Here is a 6,656-nt window from a genome sequence, read left to right as displayed (position 1 = left end):
ACCTTCCTTTTTTTCTCCAGGAGTGTGGTAAAAAACCCTACATCACCTTATTGGATTCTTATTACCCAAGTTACTGAGAATATTACCAGTGGCATACAGGGAGCTTAGCCAATGAGCAGTCAGAAAAGGTGTTTCCTCTGTAGTTCACACCAATTGCCGGCTCGGCCCCTGCCCAGGCCTAACGCTGTAGCCGGGTCATTAGGCCTGGGCAGGGGACCCCCAGCTTCCACAATCATCGGCTTCGCCCCTGCTCCCCATGATCGCTGGCTCTGCCCCTGATCCCTGCCATCACCGGCTCCCTCCCTGCTCCCCGTAATCTCCCGCTCCACCCCTGCCCAGGCCTAATGCTTGTGGCCGAGTCGTTAGACCTGGGCAGGGGACCTCCTGCTCCCCGTGATTGCTGGCTCTGTCCCTGCTTCCCGCCATTGCAGGCTCCCTTCCTGCTCCCCGCCATCACCAGCTCCACCCCTGCCCAGGCCTAATGCCTCTGACCCAGGCATTAGGCCTGGGCAAGGGACCCCCAACTCTGCCCCTGCTCCTGGTGATTGCTGGCTTCTCCCGCCTCTGGCCAAGGCGTTAGGCCTGGGCAGGGGACCCCCAGCTCCCCGCGACTGCTGGCTCCACCCCTGCTCCCCACCATCGCCGGCTCCGCCCCAGCTCCCCGTGATCACTGGCTCTGACCCTGCCCAGGCCTAACGCCTGTGGCCAAGGTGTTAGGCCTGGGCAGGGGACCCCGAGCTCCTGCAATCGCCAGCTCCCTCCCTGCTCCCTGCCATCACTGGCTCCACCCCTGCCCAGGCCTAATGCCTCTGACCAAGTCCTTAGGCCTGGGCAGGGGACCCCCAGCTCCCTGTGATCACCGACTCCGCCCCTGCTCCCTGCCATCACCAGCTCCACCCCTGCCCAGGCCTAACTCTTCAAGGCGTTAGGCCTGGGCAGGGGACCTCTCAGCTCTGATTTCAGGCTCCGATCGCCCCTGGGCACCTACATATGCAAATTAACCACCATCTTTGTTTGGTTAATTTGCATACCCATCTGGTTGGCTGGTGGGCGTAGCAAAGGTACGGTCAATTTGCATGTTTGTCTATTATTAGGTAAGATATGCATAGCTCATGGACACAGACAACAGTGTGGTGAAGGCTTGGGAAGGGCAGGTGTGGAGTGAAGGGGGTGAATGGGAAAAAAAAGGAGGGGACATCTGTAATACATTCAACAATAAAGATAACTAAACAAAGCCAAATATACATTATCTCTTTAGTGAGTGAGATTGAGAAGTCACATGACAAAAGGAGAAGTGAAAAATGTAGACCAATAATGCAATCTACTACCCACACAATGCCCCAGGCTCCTGTGTTCATGTTACATACATCATTTCATTTAGTCTTCAGAGCAGTCCCATGTATTGTTGTCATCATTTTACAAATAAGAAACTGAGATTCAGAGAGGTTAAGTAACTTGTTTAGGAGTACACTGCCAACAAATGGTAAAGCAGTGATTGACATTTAAGCAGATCTTAAATACTACGCAATTTTTCTCAAATGTTCCATCCTACCTGGTTTCAAAGACTCTTTCTATATTTAGTATAAAGATTTTAAAGATGTGGGATATAATGTTCAGTCATCATGATAATGATAATGAGTAAGGATAGAGCATAACAAGAATTCTGCTGGGATAACACTATTCATTTTTAAGTCATCTCATCCTTAAAATTCATTTGTGAGACAGAATAAGGATAATGTCCTCAGCAGGAAAGAATCACAGGAAAATTAATAAATTAAATTTCCATTTATAGGTCTTTTGTGAGCAATAATTATTCCTATAACAATAGAGATACTTTTCTTTGACAACAGATACCACATATAAAATTATAACTGATTCTATTTTATAAAAAAGTGCAACACACAAATGTAGTTTTATGTATTCTAATACCATTAAGCAAAACCCACAAATGACTATAATAATGATAGAGAACTTTAATGAATGGAAATGAGTTGTTACAGTATCAGTAGAAATATAAGTACACTCCTAATTAAAGTATTTTCTAATTGTCTTCTTGGCAATCAATGGCAACGTAATCTTAGAATATGTTTATATTTGCATTGGTCTCTTGATTTTACATACTTTCATATTTTTTGTCTAACAATTGTCTTCAGAAACCTAAAGAAGTGCCTGACTAGCATGGCTCAGTGGTTGAACGTCAACCTATGAAACAGGAGGTCACAGTTTGATTCCTGGTCAGGGCACATGCCTGGGTTGTGGGCTCCATCCTTAGTGTGGGGCGTGCAGAAGGCAGCCGATCAATGATTCTCTCCCATCATTGATGTTTCTATCTCTCTCTCCCTCTCCCTTCCTCTCTGAAATCAATAAAAATATATTTAAAAAATAAAAAGCAACCTAAAGAAGTTTAGTTGAATCAAAAAATAAGTCTGTACCATAGGACTTAGAGATGATTCTATACTGTTTGCATACTGTTCTTTGTTGTATAAAGTGTGGCTTAGTAAATATCACAAACTATTAAAAGAGCATAATATTCTAAAATAAAAATGAAAACAACAGGACACAATTAAATAAGATGGGCTGTGGCATAAATACAACCTCCATGTCACAAAATTTCTCCCAAATGTTAAGCCATACACAGAGGTTTTATTTGGGAATAAGATTAGCATTCATAGCAATTGGAATACTAACATATTGAAATGAATGTCTCTGTGCAGCTTGTGAAATAACATATAGAATCCTTGTCTTCGAGACCATTATGTTTTTTAAGATTAATAGTTGTAATGAATCTCACACTTGGTCCACTTCCCTTACTTCACGCCAAAAATGTTTCAGAATCTCATTAAATGCAGACTGGAAGCTAGGGCCTTGAGAGAATTTCTATGTTTGTTCTGCTGAGGAAAGTGCATGATATGTAATAAAAATTCAATAATTATTTGGACGAATGTAGTTTTATGAGCTTTTATACCACTAGACTCAAGCAGAACTGGGTTCTTAGCAGTTGAACAACCTCAGTCAAGTTATTTAATATTACAAAGCCCCATTTTTTTTGTTTTTACCCATAAAAATGGGGATAAAAATCTATGTCATACAGTAGTTTAGAGGAGGAAGTCAAAATATTTATTCATAACCAAATTCCCCCAACCTTCATTAACTGATGAGTTAAAATGGAATCATACTATTAAGTCACATTTAAAAAATATATATTTTTACTGACTTCAGAGAGGAAGGGAGGGGGAGAGAGAGATAGAAACATTAATGATGAGAGAATCATGGATTGGCTGCCTCCTGCACACCCCCCACTGGGGATGGAGCCACAACCTGGGCATGTGCACTGACCAGGAATTGAACCATGACCTCCTGGTTCATAGGTCGATGATGCTCAACCACTGAGCCATACCAGTGGGGCCTAACTCACGTTTTTTTCAAAAATATATTTTATTGATTTCTGAGAGGAAGGAAGAGAGAGAGAGAGAGAGAGAGAGAGAGAGAGAGAGAGAGAGAGAAACATAAATGATGAGAGAGAATCATCAATCAGCTGCTTCCTGCAAGCCCTCTACTAGGGATGGAGCCCACAACCTGGGCATGTGCCCTTGAGTGGAATCGAACCCAGGGCCCTTCAGTTCGCAGGCTGATGCTTTATCCACCGAGCCAAACCGGCTAGGGCTCTAACTCATATTGTAATCATTCTAGCCCCCATTTGCTGAGGCAGAACTTCAGTCCCTTCCCCCAAGATCTCTACCAGTTATGCCTGATGTTACCAGGGAGAGTTTCAAATGTGCTCATGAGAGGACATCTCCTATTTCTTGACCTCAAACCTTTTCACTGTTGCTCATGGCCTGCAACAGCACTTGAGAATCAATTCTCCCCTAGCTGGCTACCACTCAACCTTCTTGGAAATGGTAATACTGTACCCTATGTTGCTACCTCTTGTTCCTGATGTTTTAGCTTCTCTGAGTAGCCACAGGACATTCCTTGCGTTTTATTGGGTACTCATTGAGTTGCTGCTCCTAGGTATTTGATGCAAAATAAAGGGATCATCCTTGCCCTTCAGCCTGTAGAGCCTCTCTCTCTAAAGTTCAATTACAAATCAACTTTCTGAGCTAGGGAGGTCAGTATCTGAGACAGAAATCATGCTATTGTCTGGCCAGGTAAATTCATACAGACAGACCACCTCCTAACCTTCCTAAGTCTCCTTCCACCTTTAGGATGGATTTTAGCATACATGAGAAGAAGAAACTCACATCTTGCTGCCAGTCACAGCCCCTTGAGAAGATAAGACCCTGTGTTTGGTAGGGTTTTGGATACCTAGTGCAGTTTGGCTCACCATTACTATGGACTTCATCATATAAAATGGCTCCTTTAAGATTTTTCTGGATCTGGGCCCCTTATAGCTTCTCCTGAGATCATAATTTGTTTAGTCTGGAATGAGTTGTTAGCATAGGTAATTTCTGAAAGTTCCATAGATACTCCTAATGTGTAGCTCAGGGTTAAGAATCACTATTCAGAGAATCTGATGAAAAATTAGTTTACTAGATAGAATGTGCATTATAACTAGTGGCCCAGTGCACGGATTTGTGCACATTGAAAGAAAATTAATTAAAAGAAATATTGTAATATCGCTATTCACCCTTTCTCTATAATAGAAGTGTCAACCAAATTCACGATAATGACAGATGGAAACAAGCATGTGATTGGCACCAGTGAAAGCTTTATATGTATTGCACATGCGTGAGTGAACTTAGCCTTTTATAGATATAGAACAAACTTGCTTAATTAGACCTGCTTTCTGATTTAGCTAAACTTTTTCCAGCCCAGCGAAGCACCCCAACTTCTCTTTCAGGTAATTGTCAGCAACACACCAGTAAATATCAACATGAAGCAGATTATTATTGTAGATCATGCAGGGAGAACAAAGGGTAAAATATTTAACTGCAGTAGTGTTTGACTATATTCTGCACAGTGAGAAACCTGAAGTCATTTTCAAGTTCCACCATTTCTTCTTTTCAGTCGGGTCAAATTTCTAAACTTTCTAAATCTCCGTTTTCTGGCTAATGAAAAGAAAATAGGATTCTACTGAGTCTCCTATCTACCTACTCCAGGACTTCTGTGAGGATCTAATGAGATGAGGCACTGGAAAATGCTTCACAGACATTTGGTTACAGTGTAAATGTTTCCACCGGGGTATAAAGCAAGTGGTGTTCCTGGGCTGAAGAAACTCCAAGGAGGCTAGTCACTAGGGAGAGGAAGTTGGGCGTTGCTACGTGATATCATTACCCGACACCCACAGTGAGAGTTTCTGGGCTGGGCTGGGCTGTGGGCCGCATTTTGCACCATGGGGTCTTGGCAGTGTTGGCTGCAATTTGGCGGGGTGTCGCTCTGGGGTGGTGGTGGGGTCTGTGTCCCACTTAGGGGAAGCCGAGTGTTGCTTTGTGGGCTCCAGGTCCATGGTGCCGTTTCTTTGTAAATGGCAGCTCCTGCATTGAGCGTTTTCCCCCTGGTGGTCAGTGCATGTCATAGTGACCTGTCAGATGGTCGGAGGGACACTTAGTATATTAGCCTTTTATGTATATAGATTTTAGTAGAATGTCATGTGTCTGTGAACAGCCTGAAAGCTAGTTTAAAGATAATTGATGTAGACCCAGTAAGTTTGGTTGTTTCTCCATATGAAGGAGTAGCCATGCTGGGCAGACTTCTAGAAGAGATATAAATGGGGCCATATACCAGAGTGAAGCAATAATTAGCTTCACCTAATACAGCGCCATTCCCCGCCCCCTTATTTATTTGTATTTTCCTAATGTTTCTGATATGATGTTATGCTATCCTGTAGTAGGTGATTAATAAATGTTTGTTGACTCAATGTTATTGAAGTGCATGTTACTACTGAAATTAAGGAGAATATTTAGATACAGTAAATCAGAATGAGAATAATAAAAAGAGATTTATTAAGTGTTTCACTTTGGGGAAAGTAGAATGACCAAGGTTCATTGATCAGGCTATTAACACTGGGAAAAAAATCTATGTCCAAGATCTAGAGAAATAATAATATCCATTTTTCATGCAATAGAAGAAAATATCAGTGAGAAATGTGTGGCAAGAGGGTCACAGAAATACTGTGATGGTTTTGAATAAATAACCACTCCCTAGATTGTCTGGAAACTTACATGAGACTTGGTTCTTATTAAACTGTAATAAAATCAGCAAGGATGTTTTCTAGCTAAGATAAGGTAAGAAAATAAAATTGCAATTAAGACAAGACAGGTGAAAGTTTTGATTATACCAGAAATAGAATGAATGAATACTTTTAAATTTTGACAGCTGTAAAATCAATTGTAAGAAATAGTTAGGACACTGGAGCTAGAGATTATGACCCATTCTGTGATTTTGACTATTGTTATGATAAGCCAAAGAAAGGTGCCAAGAGTCAAGAAAGGAGAGGGAGGGGAGGAGGGAAATATGTGTGAATATTTGCCTCTGTAGGGAAGCAGATGTATAAATAATTGTATAAATATTATACAACTCTGAAATTAAGGAGAATATTTAGATACAGTAAATCAGAATGAGAATAATGGATGAATCAAAACTCTGGATGAATATAAAATAAAATGACCTATACAAAATATCAAAACAAGAAGGATTCATCTTATTGTCAGGAAGAT

The sequence above is a fragment of the Myotis brandtii genome, unplaced genomic scaffold (genome assembly GCF_000412655.1).
Source record: "Myotis brandtii unplaced genomic scaffold, ASM41265v1 scaffold548, whole genome shotgun sequence".
Classification (NCBI taxonomy): Eukaryota; Metazoa; Chordata; class Mammalia; order Chiroptera; family Vespertilionidae; genus Myotis; species Myotis brandtii.
The sequence above is the reverse complement of the archived record's forward strand: the minus strand, read 5'-3'. Positions refer to the sequence as shown.